Source organism: Pieris napi, chromosome 8 (genome assembly GCF_905475465.1).
Source record: "Pieris napi chromosome 8, ilPieNapi1.2, whole genome shotgun sequence".
NCBI classification, from domain to species: domain Eukaryota; kingdom Metazoa; phylum Arthropoda; class Insecta; order Lepidoptera; family Pieridae; genus Pieris; species Pieris napi.
Window position 1 is genome coordinate 10,275,182 of NC_062241.1, and position 25,526 is coordinate 10,300,707.

Here is a 25,526-nt window from a genome sequence, read left to right on the forward strand (position 1 = left end):
AACATTAGATTTCTAAGCTAACTATAGAAACAAGGTTAGGTTTCGTGCCAAAACAGTGGCCTTTTAAGTTATGGGCCTCAGATTTCTGTATAAGTTTTGAGATCATAATTAATTAATTGCTAGTGTGTTGCCGGCCTTTTAGGAATTGGTACGCTCTTTTTAGATCCTTTTTTGTTTTTTTGTTATAATTAATTATAACAAAAAACTTCTTATCGCCTTTTTAGTAAATACATACATACCAACATATGGATCTTTGCTATGCTACCCCATAGAGACTGTTCGCTCCGGAATAAAAATTGGCGTTTAGGTATTTTCGTGCAATTTTCCTTTCCATAAAACCTGAAGAAATAAATTTTAAAACTAGAATTGATACAGCCATCATCAAGTTTTGAGCTTAGCAATATTTTGTGATTCATTTCTAATTATAAAGATATATTCCCGATTAAATTTCCTGTAAATACCTTAAAACACTGTGTGTTCAGCTCCCTTATTTTGTCTTTGTAATTGAAAAGAGTCAATTTATTTGATATAATAACGGTCAATTGTTGCTTTGTTAAAGAGATTATTGAAATGTTTTTAATTATCGAAATATTTCCTCCAGTTCATAAATAACAAAAATATAGGATACATAGTAATGCGTTCCTTTATTTAGTATAATGATGTAGGCAATTTGTTTGGTATTCAATAAACGCAAACTTGACCATTTTGTGTAATGATAGGTTTGGGTTCAAGTCCGCGCGTGAACCACGATCATATGACACATTAGCGTGTGTTGACAGCTCAGCAATTTGCAATTAGCTATGGAAATAATAGGGATGTGAAATATAATCGATATATCGATGTTTTTCAGTATTTGAAGTGGAAATTTTGAACTGACTTCAATATGTTTCAAAAATTTCTAAATTTATTTAAAGAATGAGTGGATTACATAAGTATTCTATTTATAGCTATTCGTGTATATAATCAAACCACACATATTCTTAAATAAATGCATACGGGTTTACATACAATTCTGTATAGAGGACGTAAATTTCTGTGCAGTTAGCACTTGACACTTAGATTCTTTTTTTAATGTGGGCTTTGTTTGACATGGTCTATTGATATCGATTATATCATCAGCATAGTATATGCTATATATCTCTATATAATCGTAGTTTTGAATTTACCCTCTACATCCAAAATTTAATTTTACCACTGGATGGCTAAAGGATCAAAGAATTCATTACGATGCGAAAATCGTGTAAGTGACGCATCTTGCGCGGTTTTCAAGTAAGATTTGCAAGTATAAGATTTGACTCGGAGATGCCACGACGGTTTAAGTTTTAATCATCAGCTGTCGTTTCATAAGCGAATTCACGTACACTGCGGACCATGCCTTGCAACTCTATAAACTGCAAATTCGGCGACACATGAGGCGCTCAATTCTGGGCATTTACCACAGAGTGTTCGTAGGAGTTGTTTGGATTTAAATATGTAGCTGAGTATCTTAATCGGATGTCAACACAGAATTTTACCAGCCGTATTACCACTATGTGGAACCAGCTTTCCACTGAATTTCGAACCAATTAGACATAGGGTCCTTCAAGAAGAAATCGTACTAATTCTTGAAAGGACGGCAACGAAATTGCGATCCTTCTAGCAATGTGAGTCCATGGCGGCCGTATCACCTAACACCAGGTGAGCGTCTTGCACACACCCCTATATGTAAAAAAAACTCACGGCCGTTTCCATAGACATCCACACCCCCTTTTTTCTTCTTCTGTGTGCTATAAAACTATATTGCCCTATATTTTATAGAGAACATCACTACCCATCTTGAAATATTCGCAAAATACATCATTATGCAATCTTGCTATAAACGGCCTTCCCAGACTAAGGTTATAGGAAGTGGGTGAACGGAGATTATAAACATCATAATTATACTTCCTATATGAGATTTAATATTCTTATATGTGGCATATTATATATAATATTAAGTTGATACGATACGTTTTTATTTCAAGCATGTATCTAAATTGAAATCAACAATTCAGTTTGGAATCAAACTAATAATAGTAAAAATGAAAAGCTTTTTATTTCTTGCAAAATCTAAGTAATCCTATTATAATTTTTAAAATAAATTATACAAATTTGTATAGATAATATCTAATTTCTAATTCGTTTGCAAGAAGACCTCTGCAGACAGGATCTTCTTTTTGGAGAAAAGCGGCTGACGAGGGCTTTTAGGTCTAGAACGGAGCATGCTCCACATTTGTCAAGTCAAAAATCATTTATTCATATAATACACTTATGAACGTCCAAAAAAAGGAAGGTATATGATATGTTTCTAACTTTACATTTAGTACCAGTTCTCAAATCATGGGCGTAGAACGGAAGAGAAGGCAATAAACTCTCCGCCACTCCTTTTAATCCCCATGTTTTTTTTACACAACGTTTGTAAGGAGCTGCAACCATGTTCCACATGACATCTTAAGTAATTAACAAAAATAACATAAATGAAAGTGTACAATGTGTTACCTATATGATTAAATTGTAAGCATAAAACGCGCTGTCATCAGAAATTCAAAGGTTACTGATCCCAATAAAACTGTAACCAATTAACATTATACGATAGAATACAGGTTATTATCATGTACGAAATTGGTGACCAACCATCCATCTACTTATTTACATACCTATCAACTAACAAGTTGCCCATTGTCGTTTTTAACTGCTTGGATAGTATAACTACCGGAAAAACGAGTTTTAAGTACGCCTAAAACGCCCCTATCACCCAGGACATACGGACGAAAATCCTACGTCAAAAACTGTGAGAAAAGTTTCAGAAAAAAAATGTTGAAGATACAATTTCAACTTTAATGGCTATAGATAGAGTTGGTATTCGATTGTACGGCATGTGTGAAGTATATACGCCCGCACGTCCTCTTTAGATAAGATAGAGGCCACCTGAAAGTGCGACACCAATACACTAATGATACAGATACTGGACCGGTAATTAATTTGTTGTGATAACAACGGACGAAGGTTTCAGGTCGATGACATCCAAATTTGCAAGTAAATTAACGCCATACTGATACATACAAATTATATACTGCGTTGAACGTCACGTTTTAGCCTAACAACCATACGCAGAGTCGATCATTAAGAGTTTAAGACATTTAAAATGGCATACTCTTGATTAATAACTAGCGACCCGCCTAATATATAGCCTATGTCACTCACTGAAAAAAAGATTAAAATCGATCCAGTAATTTTGATTTATTCATTACCTACTGCCCGTGGCCCGCACGCGTTAAATTTGGATATTTTTATAAATCTCGTAGAGTTCAGCCTGCGTTTGCAATGTAAGCGGAAAAAATGTAATTATTTACGACATCACATTAGAAATCTCAAAAATAACAGTAGGTATTTCTCCACTTTTTAATGGATGGGACTATACATATATATGAAACTTCCTCTTCAATCACTCTATCTATTAAAAAAAACGCATTAAAATCCGTTGCGTAGTTTTAAAGATTTAAGCATACATAGGGACAGAGAAAGCGACTTTGTTTTATACTATGTAGTGATGATTCCGTATTGCACACATATAGTTTAGTTAATATTTTACATTGCTTTATTAGTCTAGTCGACAAGTTGAAAATGGAACAAAATAGAGATACTACTCCTAAAATTATGTGCGATAGCTCATTGGATCCGGAATGACGTCTAGAAAAATGTGCTAAAAGCGTGTATTAGCACATAAAAAATTGCAAAAGTTATAGACCATTAAAGATGAAAAAATAATGGCATTTAGTTTTTTGCCAATATTTAATAAACTATTAATATTTAAGAAATTTCAAATAAAGATTCTGAAAGAAGAGGAAATTTCCAATAAAAAACTCCTGACTCCCAGAACTCTATCTCCATTATTTATAATGTTAATTTAACGCTGAAAATAGGTCTGCGGGTGACATTTTTAGGATTCGCGCGTGGCGTCAAAAGCGACTACGGCACATTAATTAATTTATTTAAGGTATTGAATATTTTTTTTTAAATTTGAAAAAATCATGGTGTGTTCTGAACACTATAATTAATTTATTCCCGTTGAAAATTTTACTTAAAGTTAATTTTTCAACAAGTTAAATAATTGTTAACTAACGAAATTTTCTCGAACGACCGTCTTAATTGTAAGTGAAAAAAAATGTTTAAATAATGGTCGTAAAAATATTTCGCTTCGTAGAGCCATTCTTACATACATACTTGACAAGATCGTGCCATAAAAGTTAAAAAAATATTTATACTTTGTTTATAACAATTTTTTTACTTAAACAAAAACTTAAAAATCCATGTAATGATGTTAAAAAAAATTTTTTTTTTCTCAATCATCATATAATCGTTTTTTTATTAATACAAGATATTTATTGATTTGCAAAAAAAAAAATTCCCGCCATTTGTTGATAATTTTTTTTTAAACAAATTGATTAAATCAATATTTTTAAAAAAAATTTTAACACAACTTTATTACATTAAAATTTTTATGATTTTTAAAAAAAAAATTTTCTTTAATAACAATTTTTAATTGTTTATAATCGTTTTTTTTAATTTTCTATTGTTTAAATAATTAGTTAAGAAATTTTTTTTTTCCTAAAAATCATAATTGACAGTCTTCTATAAAGTAACAGAAAAAAAAATTTTTTTAATCAACAATTCTTTTGTTTATTGACTTACCAATTTGTTATAAACAAATATTCAACTTTTGTTTATTTTTTTTCTAAAACTTCTAAAATTAACAAAAACAACCATATATAACAAAGTATAGAAAAAAAAAATTTTAATTTTAAATAAAAGTAATATTCATGATAATCAAAAAATTTACAAAAAAATTTTTTCTATACTTTGTTATATATGGTTGTTTTTGTTAATTTTAGAAGTTTTAGAAAAAAAATAAACAAAAGTTGAATATTTGTTTATAACAAATTGGTAAGTCAATAAACAAAAGAATTGTTGATTAAAAAAATTTTTTTTTCTGTTACTTTATAGAAGACTGTCAATTATGATTTTTAGGAAAAAAAAAATTTCTTAACTAATTATTTAAACAATAGAAAATTAAAAAAAACGATTATAAACAATTAAAAATTGTTATTAAAGAAAATTTTTTTTTTTAAAAATCATAAAAATTTTAATGTAATAAAGTTGTGTTAAAATTTTTTTTAAAAATATTGATTTAATCAATTTGTTTAAAAAAAAATTATCAACAAATGGCGGGAATTTTTTTTTTTGCAAATCAATAAATATCTTGTATTAATAAAAAAACGATTAGGTATATGATGATTGAGAAAAAAAAATTTTTTTTTAACATCATTACATGGATTTTTAAGTTTTTGTTTAAGTAAAAAAATTGTTATAAACAAAGTATAAATATTTTTTTAACTTTTATGGCACGATCTTGTCAAGTATGTATGTAAGAATGGCTCTACGAAGCGAAATATTTTTACGACCATTATTTAAACATTTTTTTTCACTTACAATTAAGACGGTCGTTCGAGAAAATTTCGTTAGTTAACAATTATTTAACTTGTTGAAAAATTAACTTTAAGTAAAATTTTCAACGGGAATAAATTAATTATAGTGTTCAGAACACACCATAATTTTTTCAAATTTAAAAAAAAATATTCAATACCTTAAATAAATTAATTAATGTGCCGTAGTCGCTTTTGACGCCACGCGCGAATCCTAAAAATGTCACCCGCAGACCTATTTTCAGCGTTAAATTAACATTATAAATAATGGAGATAGAGTTCTGGGAGTCAGGAGTTTTTTATTGGAAATTTCCTCTTCTTTCAGAATCTTTATTTGAAATTTCTTAAATATTAATAGTTTATTAAATATTGGCAAAAAACTAAATGCCATTATTTTTTCATCTTTAATGGTCTATAACTTTTGCAATTTTTTATGTGCTAATACACGCTTTTAGCACATTTTTCTAGACGTCATTCCGGATCCAATGAGCTATCGCACATAATTTTAGGAGTAGTATCTCTATTTTGTTCCATTTTCAACTTGTCGACTAGACTATATAGACTAGTAATCAGTCTTTTATGCCTGACATATACTGTCATGTCAGGCACAAAGGCGCACTGTTGTGTGTTGATCAACGTAAAAAGTATTGCTATATATGAAAATAAAGTATAGCACACGCTTTTGAGATGTGGTGTTTCCGTCGCATGCTTCGCATCAACTAAATCCAGTCAACGAATCGGGACGACACGAAAGTTTATGCAGACTTAAAATATAGAAAGTCGCATATCTCGGACACGTCTTGCTGCAGCTTATAATGATGGGCAAAATTCAAGAATAGAGCCAGGCTGGTAGAAGGCCGAAGTCGTGGTTGCGAAACATACGGGATTGGAACACCATCACGTCCGTCGAGGAACTGTTTAGACTAGCGCAAGATAGCAGTTTTTTTTGACCACAAATTTAGGACAAACACATGATATAAATTGACATACATACAAGAATATAAAAAAGCGGTGCCGTCCCTATAACATGTGTACACGACCAGCGAAATCAAGTTAATACAGTAAACAGTGTTAATACAACCAACCATAAAATTAAAAACTATAAAAGAATTAAACTATTTGAACCAAGAAAAGAAATTATCGGTACTGTGTCCTAATTCTACTCTTTGCTGAGGCCATAGAACCATGAAAACTGTCAAAACTCTGTGCAATATCATTATGGTAGCGACATAACCTGATTGGAGAGTTTATTACTAAAGCCATCCTTTAGTAATAAAGTGGCACCCAGAAGAAGACCCACTCACAATTTATTTATAAAGAAAACATTAAGTTAAGTAGCAAAACGAAACACTGTAAGGACACAGTGCGTTTAAATTATCTTTCAGTAAAATAACAAATGAAATCGTAGATCTAAAAATCACATTAATATTGCGCAATACAGAAATATCAATTATCCGAGGTACCATTTCGTACCATTCGCTGATGACCGTTCGGCTCCCAAACGACCTTTCACCTAGGGAAAGAAACAGAAACCCGTTGAGTCGACATTATTGAGTTAAGGTCACATTTAAATAACGTCCTCAAAAATTTTCCAGTTATAAAACAGAACTACTATTAAACAGATTTGCAAAAGATATCACTTACTACATAATATGGCATTCGGAGAGATTTACAAGCGCAAACACTCATTGTTATCGTCATAATTTTATGTCCGTAAATAAGTCGTAACTGTCTTGTTCAAATAAATCTATCATAAAACAACATGGTACACTTAAATTAACATATGCTATTTGCGTTATGAAATATGTTAAAATTAAAACCACTCTATAGCAACTGTGTCCCCGATATTGATAAATGGTAGAAAAAATGTTGCCATGAATAATAATTATTGCTTTATGGTAGAAATCACGGTTCATTGCTAATGGTGCACTGACCATGGGGTCCGTTTTATGACATTTTTTCGATAAACGATTAAGAGTCGGGCCCACGATTTCCGCAGGACAATGGCACGCATAAATTTTATTGGACAAATACAGTTTTTGCATTTGCGCGTGCGCTCTAGTTGAGGTTATGTTTCTAACAATAATCATTATGATTAATGATATGTATGAATTATCTGTGGCTATAATAAATTTATTAGAACGAATTTTAGTCATAGTTCCAAGAGTCAAGATACTTTATGCAATTTTCGGACTTAGAAAAAGACTCTTATGAAAGCTTATCTTATCCTAGCCTATACTATGTCGTAAAGGAATAAAAAAAACAATACGAATCCTTTTTTGCATTTATTTGCTTTAACGTTTATATATTGTATTCAAGCAAGATTCGCAAGTCAATGATAACATATAGTTAAGGAAACCTAATAAATGCAAAGATATTTCAAAAATAAAAATTCCTAAGGCACGGGTGTTAATAACAAAGTCTTGCACAACCTCAAGACCGCAAACACAATTAATTAAATAGGACGACTTAAATAATCATAAACGAAAGGCTTTACTGGCCTCTATAAATTACCCTTATCATTGACAAACAACACTGTACAAATAATCTGTTATCTTGAGATGCAAACGGACATGATTGCAACTAATATGTAACTTATATGAAGATTTTTCTCATAATTAGCTATTACGTTCAGAGTTGCCCGAGTCTATGAATCAGATAATTTTTCTGTTGGATTTTGACGTAACAACAATCTATAATATTGACGCATGTACGGTTTACAATTGTCTGGTTAATAATAATAAATAAAACTATATAATCTAAACTTAATATTATAAAGAGGAAATGTTTGATTTTTTGTTTGTTTGAAATGAATAGGCTCCGAAACTACACCGACCGATTTCAAAAATTCTTTCACCGTTGGCAAGCTACACTATTCCCGAGTGACATAGGCTATGTTTCATTTTAAAAAAATGGGATGATTACTAAAACTTGAATTATCTAACCCAAGGTGTAAAAAAATAAACAAAAAACTTCCTTCAATCGTGTGCGCTGCGAAAACTATTAATGATAGAACTAAATGATGTACTACAATTTTTTAGGACACATCACTATCTATAAAAATTGTCGTGACAGCATGTCTATATATATAGTTACGTCACAATAAGCGTCCTTTTATTAATTTTTTTTTATTAAAATACCACCGCTAGAAAAGGCTCTTTATTCGTACCTAGGTATTGATCCTTATCAAAATAATTACCAACGTTTCACATAAGCTACAATTTAATGGCATAACCACCAAAAAAGCATGGTGGATTGGTGTTCTCCTGCCTTTTCTCTTGAATAGTTTACTACTATGTAATATAACAAAAATCTTAGCCACAGCAACGCTTGGCCGAGTCTACTAGTAAAAAAATAACCAATGAGTCCATTCTCAAGCAACTAAGACCACAAGACTGTCAACTGCCTATCATTTACAAGCGGCTTGCTTTGGCCATATTGCCAGGAGAGAACCGAATAGTCTCGACAAGCTGGTAGAAAGGAGTGATGGCTTTAGAAGTTGGGATCGATCGCCTTCCCGTTGGTATAACCAAATTAAGACAATTATGGTTCACTAGATGTCTTGAGACAAGCTGAGTATAGAGCGGTGTGGAGGCAGGAAGTCGACGTATCAGTTCGGCCTTTTCAAGACAGACACGTCCTTCAGTAATGAAAGCTACGAAGAAGGAGAGGTAATTCGGATTAATTACCTCTCCTTCTTAGTACCTTTCATTAAGGACAAAAATTGCTAAAAAATATTAAAGTCGAAAACAAATTCAGTATACGTATTTAAATATCCAGGTTATAATTTGCACAGATTATGATACATTTATAATAAAACTAGCTGACCCGGCAAACGTTTGTTTTGTCATGTACTTATATTATTTCTAGGAAACATTTTTTTGATCAATAAAAATAACTATCTAGAATAATAATAAATAGGGCTTGATCGTAGACGGGTGAACATTAGGGGTTGTATGTATTTTTGTATGTTGTATGATAAAAACAATAAAAAATTTCTAAAAAATAAAAATTTGGGGTGGACACCCCTTATCACTTATCGGTTTGAAATATAGATAGTAGCCGATTCTCAGACTTACTGAATATACCTACATAAAAAATTTCATAAGAATCGGTCGAGCCGTTTCGGAGGAGTATGGGAACGAACATTGTGACACGAGAATTTTATATATTAGATTAATTCGCAATTATATTTATCAATAATATATTATTTGATTTTCGTAAACATAAATTACAATTTTGTTAAAAACATCGATATCGCTCGTAAGAAACTATTCTGAATCAAATATTTAGTCTTTGATAAGGTAACAATCGGACCTCTATAGTTCTGTGGTAAAAAGAAATGCCGATGTTTAATCTGTGGCTTATCCTTTTCCCGCGTTTTTATAGCATTCTATAGCAGATTAAAATAAGGTATTCTATCGCAAGCCTAATGAAAAAATAACTCAAACTTCCGATAGATGTTTCAATTATTTTAAGTTCAAATAAAAAAAGAGAACATGCTAGATATTAAAGCGTTTTTATGTGCTATATGCATCTCTAAGCTATTATTATTGCGACGAGAACTCTTGGATCGCGTTTTTATACACCTTATGTTTTAATTTTTATTTTTTGAAAGCGGGCAAGTAGAACGGCATAGCTTTTAGTGATTGCGGTAAATATGAAAAACAATTTGGCATACCCTTTGAATTGCGGCCGTACGTCACCCTTTGTTGACTATTTTAATTAACATCTTGTATTGATCGTGTGAGGTAAAGTGATAAGAAAATATTTATAATATATAAGAAATAACAGATTAAAAATAAAGAGAAACAAAAATCCTATAATAATGATAAATAATAATGCATGTAAAATTTAATTAGGTATAATAGTAATAATAGCTATAAAATGATTAATGTTTTTTCAACTCAATTTAAGAGAGTACCTACTTTAGTAGTTAAAACAGCGCAATTAGACTGATTAAGGGATATCATGATATGAATATATGAAAGACGGCTGGACCTGGCATATTATAAAATGGATATATTTTCATTTTAAGGACCTACTATATATCTAATACTGTTTTCAACGTCACCAAAATCAGGATAATCATATTGCATATCAGGAAAATAAGTTTTAAATATGAACAATTCTGAAGACAGAAAATTATTTAGGTATACCAGCTAAAAAATACACGTATCGCTTTGATGGAACTTTCACAATACAATTATAATCTATACTTAATATAAAGATGAAATCGAGACATTCAAAAATACTAGACCGCTTTCATAATTCTTCGTCCATTATAATAATAAATCGTTTATTTGCAAAGGAAAACAATAAATCTACATTCCCATTGATTAATAATAAAAAACCGCACAAGCCATATAAAAATAGGCATGCAAATGTCATATTAATTACCATAATGTCATAATAATAAGAACAGTTAAGTTAATTCTAATTGTAGTCAAAACTTATGGTCTAAATACTCTTACACGCTATAAAGGCTTGCCTTTAACCTTGCCTTTAAAAATTCAATCACCTTAGACCTCCCTTAACATTCAGAACACAAATTTATCCCTTAGGTAAACAATACTTATTTACAAAACATTACACATATTTGATATCAAATTGATTAAAACGACGTCACGATTCACAAGAACTTCTGGGTCTCGTGAGACGTCAGTCCACTATATTTGGTCATTTACAAACAAAAGCTTGCCTGAACCGTGACCGAAGATTGAAAGCAGTCACAATGACACGCGTCAACTCAGTTAACGATCTAGCCGCTCTGCTGCCCCTCAAATTGCCCATTGCTCTGCTCATACCATGACACAACGGTGCTGTCCGTCTTCCGCCTTTAGATGTCATCTAAGCGACGATTTGGAAACTTAACTGTACGCCAATGTACTCTATGGTGACCCTGTTTCATGCGTTTTCAATGTGATAATGTAATTTTATAAAGCAGTCTCTCTCTCAAATGCATCAGGCATTTGTTTTATTAGATAGGCTCATTTCAATTCGAATATTCTCGTGTTGTATAATCCATCAACCGAGAAAGGTGAATAAATAACACTACGTTTTGACCAAATAAACACGGGTAATAAATCCTAAATTAATACTTATTACGAATCGTAGGACTAAAGCAATTATATTTAACTCAGTATTTTTCATCTCAATTTATAAATTTATAGAGATCTCTGTCAAAACCTGATGATCATCTGACGCTGTTTGAAGGTTGTTGAGTTCAGGGTAAGAGTATAATATATGCTATCGCAGTAAGGTCGTTTAAACGCGAAATTGAATTATATTTGGTTTATTACGTCTGACTATTTTTTCATATATTTCGTACGGTAGGTTGTTTGTTTTATGTTAGAATACTTTGTTTCTACTATATTGAATCTTACAACTGCATATATATATATCTACACAATATATATGGGATATGAAGTATGTTAAATAGTATTATGAGAGAGATTACTTTTATTTTAATTCATACAATTCATATCGCTCTAAATTTTTATGTAAAAAAGCAGTGTAAATTACGATACAACGAGTTCTTTTATCTCGGTATCTCACCCTAATGTTTTTTTGTATAAAAAATACTAACCGTATAATTTACAATAAAAAAACAATGCAAACCAGTTGCAGTTTGAATAAAAAATTCATTTGAATATAATAAATTAGCATGTAATTTTCACTTAATTTCATAACGAACTTTTAAACTTGGGATAAATTATTATTAACCAGTTTTTGCAAATAACGTTTGGCGGACGAATGGAGAGTTGAAACTCGGCGCTATGCGCGCGACTTGACTATGAAGAAACTCATGATTTGACATTAATCAGTGCCAAGTCTCAACTCTAAATCTTATAATCATCATCGTGTATCGGTAGTATAATGATTAAGCCATCCCAACTATGCACTTATTGTTATAAATTTTTGTTTTATTTTTCTTATTATTCCTTAATATATAATATATAAACTAAAAGTACAGGAAACACCAAAATTCCACTAAGGGGTTTAACCTGAAGGGCTACACCACAGTACAAATTTAAATTCCTTATAAACTAAAGAGTTAAAAATAAATACAATTAATAACAAAAATAGTGTAATAACCAGTGAAAAACAAACATGTTTATACCTTACACATAATATTTCATCTCTCTTAAATTTCTCAAGCCAAGTTATCACAGTCATTGCAATTTTCGGGCGTTATTTAAAGATTTATGGGTAAACAATTAACCCCACATCAATAATCAGATTTGTATGTAAAATGAAATAGTAATAATCAGCGGCGATACAAATAAATACGACTAAATGTTTTCATCCTACGGCGTATTTCGCATATAATCTTTTTTGCCAATACGCTCTGAAAAACAGCGTAATAGATTTTTGGGTTTGTGATGTGGTAATGCCATAGAACCTCCATAATTAATATAAATATTTGATTCGCCTTTGTAAGTTGTTGTGTAAAACCCGGCCTTGAAGATTCAAAATACAGGGCTGAAGGCCAACCGATTATACATGTACAGACATACATTACTTTAAACATATATAGGTATGTATATATTTGTACGATAGAATTTCAAAGCCTTTTTAAAATCTCATTAAGATACAAAAACAACAATCAGTGGCGCTACCACCTCATTAGGTCTAGGTCAGATTTGTGAATCTGTTTCATGATCATTTTTCAATCAATCTAATAGGCTAGTAGTTGATCAGCCTCCAGTGCCTGACACATGTCTTCAACTTTTTGGGTCTAAGACATGTCGGTTTCCTCACGATGTTTTCCTTCACCGTACGAGCAAATGTTAAATGCGCGCCGGGGATCGAACCTATTACCTCAGGTATGAGAGGCGCACGCTGAAGCCACTAGGCCAACACTGCTCTCATTAAAATACAAGACATAGCTAATAAAGGCTTTCACATTACCTTGGCTATGCGCAGGTCCGGGCTAGCCAGAGGCCACGCGCCGTCCCCGCCTTGCACGCCCCCCCTGAAAGGGTGGAAAAAATGGGATTAAGTATTTTCCTTTCTGTACTGTCCGCACAAAAAATTATACACTATTACTAGTACAGCATAATAAATACAGGCAGTGGTTATGGTGGTTATCGTTAGAGTGTTACTCCGGACATAAGAAATAATTTAAAATGTCTTTCTACACTAACTGGACATTTTCTTTTCTATATGAGCGTATTAAGAACGCTCCACTTATATTTCTTAATAAAATTTCTAATTTTCTAATAAAATACAAAAATAGTTGAAGAATGTCATACTGAGTTAATGATGCTATTCGGAACTAACTTTCCCATAGTGAGAAAACTTACTGAACAAAATAGGCTGAACTTTAAGGCTTAGATTGTGTGAGTTATTTTTCTGGGTTAGTCTGACCGTACCGCGGTAGACCATCTGTAGTGAGGGCGGGGCGGCGAGGTCCGTACCACGACGTGTGACCTGTGGCCTCTGCCCAACTTACTAGACCTTCTCCTGATTGCAGTGCAACTTTTTGAGTAATAGGCCAGATTTAGTCGCTTCATACTATCACAGATAAACCAGGTGCAGAACACCTGTATAAAATAAAGTGAGTAGAAATCATAAGTTATACTAAATTTATAAGAAAACAAATGTATGCAAAATTTAAAATTTTAATAATTTTAATTAATGGCTTCATTAAAAATTTAGATATTGGTTAAACCAACCGTAAGTACAAATGAGATTAATGTTAAGATTATATGATATATAATTATAGTTTCTTGTTCTGTTTTGTTCTATATAGGTATATAAGTTTCAGTTTTTCAGTTCTCTTTATATGAACGTAAAAACAAATTAATAATTCAGGAATACACAAATTTCATAAATCGTGAGATGGATATTAAAACGGTGTTTTTTACTGTAAATTCTTCACTATGAAGAATGAGAAGCTTCAGAAGAATGAAGGTGCACCGTTTCAGGCTGTGCACAGAATATCGGCGTCTGCAGCGTGTCACACGAAATGTTTCGATAAATACAACATCGAAATGGCTTGTGAGTCACGAAGGGCAGGGGATGTTCAGCATGCAACATTTAACAATTACATCGTTAATTCACATTAAATCATATTTAAGACAAGCCCTTTAAGACAAACGTCTTAAAGTTCACCTTGAATATAGATTTAACTTCAGTAAATATCCGTTTAGATAGGAATGTATATTTATAACTTTTTATTACAGAGATAAATAAAATAACACAGTTATATGTATTTCCTCAATCATTGCGAAGTTCGAAAACAAGCCAGATCCTACCTTTGCGGCAAGTTTCCCATATAAATTTGTCTAAACCTGCCCTGTGATTCTGTAACTCACTTTTAGAACTCAACTTTTAGTGCTCACAATCAGCTCACAATCATTTGAGATTTGAGAGCGACCGCTGATGCGAAAACCGCTGTGTGAGTTCGAAAAGTGAGTTACAGAATCGCAGGGCAGGTGTGTGAATTAAGTATGAAAAAGCTTAAAGAAATGATTTAAAATACTCACTCAAATGTCACGTTTCTGTTCTTTTTGTTCCTATGATCAAAACTAAGCTACTAATTAGACTCATTGGTTTAGTGGTTAGTACCTCTGACTGCGAATCCATGGGTCCCGGGTTCGATCCCCGGCTGAGACGACCATCGATGTGATGAGCATTTGGTGTTGTGCTTAGGTCTTGGGTGTTTAAATATGTATTTATATGTCGATCTATCTTTAATATGTATGTATATCCGTTGCCTAGTACCCATAACACAAGCTTCACCAGCTTAGCATGGGACTAGGTCAATTGGTGTGAATTGTCTTAAAAAAAAATAGTAGATTAACTCATATTACTACTTTGTACATTAAAAGCTTTATACAACAACTATTTCTACTATTACTACTTCCGTATAGCGATTCATTGACTCAGGACGACAGTCTTCAACTCTTTTGTTTTTTTATAGGTCTCCTTTTACTAGCACTAACTGGTAAACTTAAAAAACATTGATTATAAAAGAGTTGAAGATTGTCGTCTTGAGACAATGAATTGCTATACGGACCTAGTAGTAGTAGAAATAGTTGTTGTATAATGCTTTAAATGAACACCGTAGTAATACGATTTAATCTACTAATTAGTAGCTTACTTTTGATCATAATGGAACTCCAATAGAGGATGTTCAGAAATACACAAAATAAGCTTGTAAAACCAAACAATTTAGCTACACTACGCCCTTAAGCACAACAGCTGTGCACAGAACAAACAAAACGATAAAATTAATACCCAATAAGCAACATTGAATAGGTAACGGAAATCAAAAATCAATATTATCATATAACAAGAATGCTCCATTATATTTCGCGAATTCCGATGCATAAGTGCAGTTCTTTCAGCCCCCGCATGCGAAGGTATTGTAGATACACAATGAGCGAAGATCGAGCGATATTACATTCACTCCTGAGTGAATGAACCATTTGATCGACCGGGACATTTTTTTTCATTCGATTGGCACTAGAGTCGGTACGTTTGAACTTACAAAATTGCAGTTGATTACCCGGACAGATAACGGCCCACTTGTGATTTGTGCTTAACAAATGCCTTAAATTTCTGACGATAATTTTACATTTAAAGCTAACAGTTATTAAAGTCTGTCTTAAATTGCGATTTGTTTCTGTCATGTCCGAATTAATATCGTTTATAATAGCCTTTGTAATTTAATTTGTTTAATTCATAATTGGGTTGAGATTGTCATAATGATTATACTACAGAGATTTTACTGCCGATCATACAATGACATATATAGATTATAGACGGTTGTTCATAGCTTATAAACATACTTGTTATACAAGGCAATAATAAAATCTATTTATTTATTTGTTTATCAGGCGCATTAGGGAAAAATGATGAGAGTAATTTTTTTCGATGCGCGCGCACACCATCACAAAAAACCGACACCCTGAAGCTAGCTATAGTCAACATTTTGGTTTCTTCTATTGTTAGTGTCGCTTTTTCAAACGTAGAATAAAAATTTTGAAAAGATTTTTATCTTGTTACGTCAAATAAGTATAACTTCTACGCGTGTTTTTTTGTAAATTATATTATCAATTATAATTAATTATATGAATGCCCATAAAGTACCGAATATTGAAAAATCATTGTCCAAACACAAAAACCCTAACCGTTAGCAATCCGTTAGTTCAATCAAAATTTTCATCAGTTCTTTTGAAATTTACTAATACGCTAATTTAACATATTGTGAGTTGAAAAAACGAGGGCCAGCACAAAAGGTAAGAAAGGGTCAGACGTTTTTTGTTGAGAAAAAATCCTTGCCAGATGGCCTGAGCGTTTAGCGACAAAAAAACGTGCGTGGCCACACTGTGTAGAGACAACAGAATAAGCAAAAACTATTTATTGATCCGTTTTTATCGTTACTATAACAATGTTGACAGGTACTGTACATAATTAAGTACTTGCTAATAAGCTGTATCTTGTATCTTCACTCTTCTCTGTTTTAGCTACTCTTCGCACATCATCTTCCCATCTTTTTATTTGTCTTTCTCGTTTTCTTTTGTCATAGCGAGGAAGCCATTCCGTCAGTTTTTCGTTCATTTAACAGAAATCAAACTGGCTTGCCGATTAATTATTAGTATTTATTTTTTATTTTTAGTGTTAATTTTTTTGTACTAGTATAAGTAAGTTTTTCCGTTTTCTACAGTTAAGAGCTACCTACCTAAACCCGACTTAGCACGAAGTGTAACTCCCGTATGTTAAAAACCATAACATTTCTGAGAGAGTCAGACTCAGGTCTAAGTCTGGTTTCTGAATCTACGCGACTTCAATATTATTATTTTTTTATTTCATACTAGCTGACCTGGCTAACTTCGTTCCGCCCTACAACCTTATAATATCGTTGTTACTTTAATTTAAATTATTTTAGGATTTCATTAATGTTAAGTATTAATACAACATTTTTGCAAATTTAGAAATGTTTTATTGCTTGCCATTGCGAAAGAAGAATCGTAGTTTTACCCATTAGGCATCTTCTCTCTAGCGTCAATATGGCGATACTGCATGTTAAGCACTTTCTGATATCCAACATCTTTTGATCAGGATCAAAGCATGGTTATGCATCTCCTCATTCACCTCAAGATCGGAATTTCTTGAACTGACACGAATTCGACGTAAAATGATGCGTAGTTTTGCAAACAGATGGCACCATATGGTTTTTGCATTCGTAAAATTAATTAATTTATTTATTGTTATTCGATAACTTATCCGATATTTTATTGCTTATTCTGCTATTCGGGACGGAAACAAATCCAACAAATCAAAAACCATGACAATCGGTCCAGCCGTTCTCGAGTTATAAATGTTGTAACAAACACGACTTTCTTTTATATATATAGATAATAGGGGGTAAACGAAACGACTGTCATAGTGAAGCATTCGACGTTTAATATGTTGTTTTACCCAGTAATTAAACGAATGAACTTTATGATTAAAATCCTCGTGTTTCTTATTTGGATTTTATTTATAAAATACTTTTTGGAATAAATATGTTACTGAGGGATAATGTAGCATTCTAAAAGTGTAGGTTAAAATTTGATCCAGCAGTTTTTACTTTCATAAAAAAACATACCAAAATTACAAATATTCCTTTAAAAGTTAAAAAAAAACTTTACTGTAGCGATGTATTTTGCTATTTAAAACATTCACAACCTGTTTTGTTGACGTTCCCGCGTAACGCACAAAATATAAATTTCTCCAAATTAAAGATGATTGGATATAGGACCAAAACAGGTGGTCAAAATACCGCTTTTGGGACATTTTATAGTTTTTAGTTACTGCAAATTATCAACGTCAAAACAACTTGTCCTTTTTTATCTTTATTTCCAATCGATGGTCATTCTACGAATAAACGAACCACTGTGGAATAATTAAGTGGATTTTTGAAAAAAAATGATGTTTGGAATGAAATATTGTTTTTTAGATTTACTAAGATGTGAAAGATAAGGATTCTGTAATCTACTTGCTGTGGTTAATATTAATTTTATTTGTTAAGGTAATTTTATCTCTATTAGCAAAATCTCAAACATATTTAATTGTTTTTAATATACTTATAAAAAGGCGAATTAAATAGATTAACTACGACCAAGATAACTTCTATGACAAACGTGGTTTAGTTGATTATAGTGTAGACAGAGCATTCGATTCCCGGGGAAACAATAATTGTTTCGAAATGGTTAACGGAATGGTAATATTGCATCTGAGTCTAAGTAATGTTAGTGATCATAATCACCATTTATTTACAACCTGGTCGAGGACGAACCTCCAGCAGTCCCAATTGTAGATGGCAAATTAGATCACGAAAACAACACTCTCCTTTGAGCAATCGGTAACGTAAAAGAAAGCTAATCTTCAAATTGTCAAGTAACAAATAAGTATAATTTAAATACATGTTAAGCCACGAATTAACCCAATAAATCATAGGAAATAGCCTTGTGAATTGCCAAACAGCCTTTGTGTAATTTGACAGCTCCATTCTAATCAAAGAGGTTATTAAAAAGAATAATGGTTGTTTAACTGGCCGTGTGTGAATGAGGATTTGTGTATACACTATGGTACGTGTATAGTGCTAAATAAAACAGAAGATTGAGAAAGAGGTTACAGAATCTTCTTGGATCTATGAGGATTTTGCGGTTGTATTTACTTAACAACTATAGCTTTATATAAATGTGGCAAAAATGAGAGAGCAAGTTGCATACTAGATTTTGTCCCACCATCTGTGAATACTTAAATACGTACTAAAATATTTATATTATTTTTTTATAATAGTTTTAGTAACAATTATTCTATTTTTTTATTTACTATATACTTTTAAACACAAATCTTCCAAGACCATGTAAAGATACTTTCACCGTTAATTTTTTACTATTATTTTTCTATTTGCGTCTGAACGCTAACTGTCGTGGTCTCTGGCAGAATGACCAGCGCTGTGGAACACGTCTGCTCCACAGCGTAATGCCAGGGCCAGTTTCAACCACAACACACACACATTACACACTTATAATGTACCTCATTCTTTATATTTTTTGATTAGTATTATTCTGTGTGTGTATTTCGTTAGTAATAAATGTAAATGTAAAACTATAAAATTGTTTGAAGATTCATACACCGTATGCCAATATGATTTTGACATACAAGAGTCACAGTAGGCTAAGCCTCGTTTGTAAGCATCCTTAACGTGTTTCCATGTTTTTGAAGTGAAACTTCTTTATCGGGGTTGGAAAAAAATTTAGTGTAACATTTTTGCGTTACTCGTCACATTTCTCCGTTACGCGCCATCTTTTGAAGTGAAACTTCTTTATCGACGTATGGGAGAAATTTTGTAGCAGGTTACGCGCCATGTTGCTTTTTGAAGTCAAACTTCTTTATCGGCGTTGGAAAAAAAATTACACACATTTGTCACATTTTTCGGTTACGCGCCATCTTTTTCTTGTCACTACCACGATTGATCCGAAGAGATTCGAAGCCATTAGTAACAAAAATATATAATAACGATAACAATGATAGTAATACTAATAATTCTATTACAATTAATGAAATTCTGTAATAATCTTAGTACTACATAGTAGTACAGTAATAAGTTAAAATGAAATAATTGTATTTGTTCCTCAATGTTCAGGACATTAGGTATGTTGTAGCCACACGTAAACCTTTAAAGGTAAAAATTACTTGTAACTGACCCTATTAAAAAGCTATCTAAGAAGATTTAAGGCGAGTTCGTCACGTCTACTGAAAACAATAAATTCATTGTTGTATATTTGACTTGAGAGATAGTGTTACGTGCTTGATAAACGTGTGATGGACGATCGTGGTAATTTTTGTTCTTTAAAGGAGTTATGAATATTTAGACTGTATTTTTTATTTATTTTTTAAAATAAACCTTTAAATAATAGGACATGTTCAATCTAAGATTCTAAGAGAAGGTAAGCTTTATCATCAAAGCTTTTAAAATGATTTAATCAATAATTTCGTTGGGAATCCCGTATCACCTCGACATCCGCCGTTCCACAACTGAGCGTTTTTCAAGGCAGTTTTTGCCGCGCACCACCACTTTGTGGAACCAGCTGCCCACTGAAGTATTTCCGAACCAATTCGACTTCCAAGAAAAGAGCGTACCAATTCTTAAAAGGTCGGCAACGCACTCGCGAGCCCTCTGGCATTGAGAGTATCCATGGGCGGCGGTGTCGCTTACCATCAGGTGAGCCTCCTGTCCGTTTGCCCCCTGTTATATAAAAAAACAAATTTCTGTGCATTTAAACATTCCATTATGTAAGTTATAAATTGAGCCACTGAGCCATCTAGGATATTTTTACTGACTAGATATTATAAGTAAATTATTTAAAAAATTAAAAAATAACTAAAATATTGTGGTAGGGGAGCCCACGATGCTAAATGGGGATTTACTCGAGCGTCGTAGAGACCTATTGGGATGCAAAGCTTAGATAAAAAGAAGAAAAAAATGTTATATGATAAATTCCTTTTCATCGGTGGGGGAAACGGCTATAGATAGTTAAATATGTAAAAAAAAAACTGTTGCATGGACATCGTCGAGCGCGTCAGATATTGATAGCATCTATGCCCTACGTATTTTAAATAATGTTCGTATGTTAATCTGATCGTTTGCATGATGCGGGTGGTTATATTAAGGGTTGAAAATGAAAAAAAATAAAAAAAATTATCGAGCGCGTCAGATTTTCTAAGGGAGTGTTAAGTGCACCAAAAAAAAGCTCTCATTCACTAATCTGACGATTTCGATGGGACGCAAACCCACGGCCATTTTCATAATATGCAAAAAAAAATCGCAATTTTGAAATACTCAAGCGCGTCAGATTAAGATATATGTGGTTCATCTTTATGTTCTAAATGTACTGTCTCATAATCTGACGATTATCTAAAGGGATTCGCCTGATCTGACAAATTTTTTTTAGAAAAACGATTCACCGAAAGGGCCATCCCTGCAACTTCCCGCTACTTCCATTCCTGGGCGCTTAAAATTGATATTTTGAGCTCGCTGAGTTCAAAGAAATAACATGTCTATGCATTTGAGCTCTCCCAGCTCGAAAGTTTGATAGAATTTTCATAGAACACTATTTTTGGAATTTTCAAACCGCAATAACTTTTGAATGGATCAAGCAATTTTCACGCGGTTGGCGGCATTCGACGCAGTTTTATTATCATCATAAGTAATTTTGCAATTTTAATTGATAGAACCACAAATTTCGGAGTAATCCCGAAAAAACACTTTTTCGGGTTTCTTTCGTTCACGATATCTCTCAAACTAATCAACCGCTTTTGACGAGCTTGGTGGCGATCGACGTGGTTTTTTAAGCTCAAAGGCGGATTCGTTTTTGAAGTTGATCAATAAAGAAACCACTTTAAAAAAAAATATTTCTTATTTTTTTAAGATTTTTCAAATTTTCTCAAAATCTATCGGTCCGAATCGGTTCAAATTCACAGGAAATGTAATTTTGAGGGAAATATTTAGAACGCCGTGTAGTAGATTCCGATCGGTTAAAGGAAATGTAGGCATCACGCAGCTGCACGCATTTAACTTTATCGACGATTTTTTGTTATTTCGGCTTGCGGAAATCGTCAGATTATATATTTTTCATTATTCTTGAATTATTTCCTTCAAAAAAAAAAAAAAATTAGCTACGCTCGAGAATGTCGAGATGACGGTTTTTTTTTACAACTTTGTTGCCCTCCCCTTTTTTTCCGTCACTCTCAAATTGTCAGATTAGTGGAATATACACTTTTTAGGATGTAATTAACTCACCCTACCTTAATCTGACGCGCTCGGGAATTTCTGATGGTCAATTTTTTTTTACTAATCTGATCCTGTCTCCTTCACGGGCGGCCTTATATATGGGCCTCATATTTTGTGGAGGTACTTAACCGGGTACAAGGTATCCCCCTATATATTAATCTGCCGCGCTTTAGTAAATCCCGAAATCCCCTCTTGGGCTCCCCTACCATTGATACTATTACAAGCAGTAGTTTTTTACCGAAATAAATGTCAAGTACGTCTTTAAAAGTACATTTTTATTATTGTCGTTTTATACAATCCAGACGTTATGGGCTAGACTTTAAGTGCTATCACACTACAGTACAAGGTATCACAATTAGTGGCTTTGACGACTCATTGGTCTAGTGGTTAGTACCCCTGACTGCGAATCCATTGGTCCCGGGTTCAATCCCCGGCTGAGACGAACATCGATGTGATGAGCATTTGGTGTTGTGCTTAGGTCTTGGGTGTTTAAATATGTATTTATATGTCTATCTATCTATAATATGTATTTATATCCGTTACCTAGTACCCATAACACAAGCTTCACCAGCTTAGCATGGGACTAGGTCAATTGGTGTGAATTGTCTTTAAAAAAAAAAATCTCTAATTGAATGTCATTAAGAACTTAAACTGATTTGTCGATAACTAAAATAATCTTTATAAATAAACATTAAATGTTTCAATAACTTTACTAGAAAACAAATGAATATAGGAAGTCATATGAAAAGTTAAAAACTGTCTAGTCTAGACATTTGTAGCTCACACAGGATATTGTGTGATAACGCCACTTGATGGATGATGCACAGTGTAAACACACCTTACACTGGACCTGCTTACGTGACAAACATATTAACATATGAGGAAAATATAAGGAAAATGATTTAAAACATCGGTGACCTACTGCCAGATTTCTATGAAATTCTTTAGAGACAATTTTGATTACGCGAAAGGTCATCTAGACTTTACTTACGAAAGGCATTTTATTAAAAGGCTTCTAAATTGCGGTAAAGACCGAGTTATTCAGTGTATAGTGTGTGTGAAACTAATGTTTTTGTATTGAAGATTAGAAACTTGTAAACGTTTTTGCAAATTCGGTTGCGTTAATCTCATTAGAGTTACTTAACAAAAAACAAAATTTATATCAATTTTTTTATTATTCATCAGTTGAATCAGTTAATGAGCACTAATTCTGGCACTAATAAAAAAAAGAAAAATTGTGAAATTTATTGAAAATACAGAGGGAGAGCTAAACACTAAAATTGTTTCTAAGTTTCATGCTGTCGGCATTGATGAGAACTTTATTTATTCTATTATCATAAACCCTAAACCTGGTACCTTCCTTCAAGATGAGAAACCGTATTACTACTCAACATGTCCTACTATTTTTTCTTTTACGTTAAATTTTTTTATATATCTCCAATGTTCAAAAAGTTATTATTCTGGTTTTATTAACAATTTAATTTAGTTCTTCGTTTTTGTAATACTTTAAGTATTATAAATACTGGTCCACTGTAGGGCCAACAATAAAATATTAAAAAGCCTACGAAACAAGACCTGTTATTTGGATATTCGGTAGAACAATAAATCGGCATAAGTTACGAGAGACCTACTACGTGACTACGAGACGTGATGAAACCCTTATTTTTTTGTCCACACATGTTTACCGTTATTTCGACGCGCTAACGAAAACAGTAATAGGTAAAAAATTCTATTATAAATAGTGTTATTTATTTAATTAAATACGTGTTTTGCTACTTGATTATGTGTTTGTTTACATTAGAATTTCTGTGTTAATTAAAATGCGGAATAAATTTTTTTATTAATGAATATATCCATAGAGTGATTTTCCATATATTATTAAAAATAGATTAATGTCTATTTTGACTCACCAAAAATTCGGTTTAGTTGGTAACACATATAATGTATAATTAAATTTTACCATTTTACGCAAGACTCAAGACTCACCTTATATACTTGCCTTAAATACATATGAACATACATAAATGTGTCGTACTATTGGGATAACGAACAGTCAAACAAAAGTGTGAGGTATAATTTACTTAATCTATGGTTCTGTTTAGCGAGCCCTTGAAAGGCGCTAAATGAACCTAATTCGGCGCCTAAAATTTCTGTCAATATACTTATGAAACTAAAATACAAGCTAATTAATAAAAGCGACCAAACATCCGTCTCCAAACGTAGGGCTTACCACAAAAACTCAAAATCTCCACATGTGGTTATCTATACAACGCTTTACATGCGTCTAATTGGAATATCTAACAACCCTATCACGATGGATTAAGGATGAAATTGCTACGACAAGATGGGATTTTACGTTCTTTTTCCTAGATAACTCGCAGGTTTGTTCGCAAGGTGGCATAGTGTAACGGGACGTCGCTAAAATAAACCAAAGTTAATATTTGTCATATCCCGCAGGATTGATAAGGGACGGTTTTGTTTTTTGATGTTTTCCGTGTGAATGTGGGCCGTTAAGTCAACGAAATGCACCTTGGAGCTGTTACTTATAAATCAAAATATTTAGTACCATTATGGATCAAATAAAAATCACAAATAATAAAGAACGTTGTACACTTATTGAAACGTACTGATCGCCAAAATATGGCATGGGTAAGCCATGGTGTGGCTCTAACATATGTAGTAAGAAGGTGATCTTCTAACAACAGAAGAAGAACGGAAATATTATGAGGTGGAAGGGCGAAATTCGTACCACTTTTGAGCTTTTTTGGACCAGAGTCGCGTCTGATAGAAAGCAGTCAACACAATTGGAGGCAGCAAAAGGCATATGCGACATAACTTCTTTACTGTAACGGGTAAAAAGTTGATTTTTTTCTTGGCAATCAAGGCAAGCGATGGAATATATGGACACCTAATGAACCACGAGATATGTTACTCATAGAATCAGATTCTGTAAGATACAAGAAATAAAGTGGCCAGGCCACTTATAACGAGTGCTTGGGACTATCACAAGAAGTGATGAACAATTGGACACCACTATAATGACCAGTCCTGAAAAGAGCGGGAAGGATTTCAGAATTAGAAAAGAGGAATTTGGCAATAGCTAGGTAGCTGATAGATTGTAGTCAAGGTCAACCTTATAATGTGTTGTAGCACTACTGAATTAATCTTGAATATCTTATATTTATTTATGTATGACATTTTACTATTTATTTTTGCTTTTTGTTTAT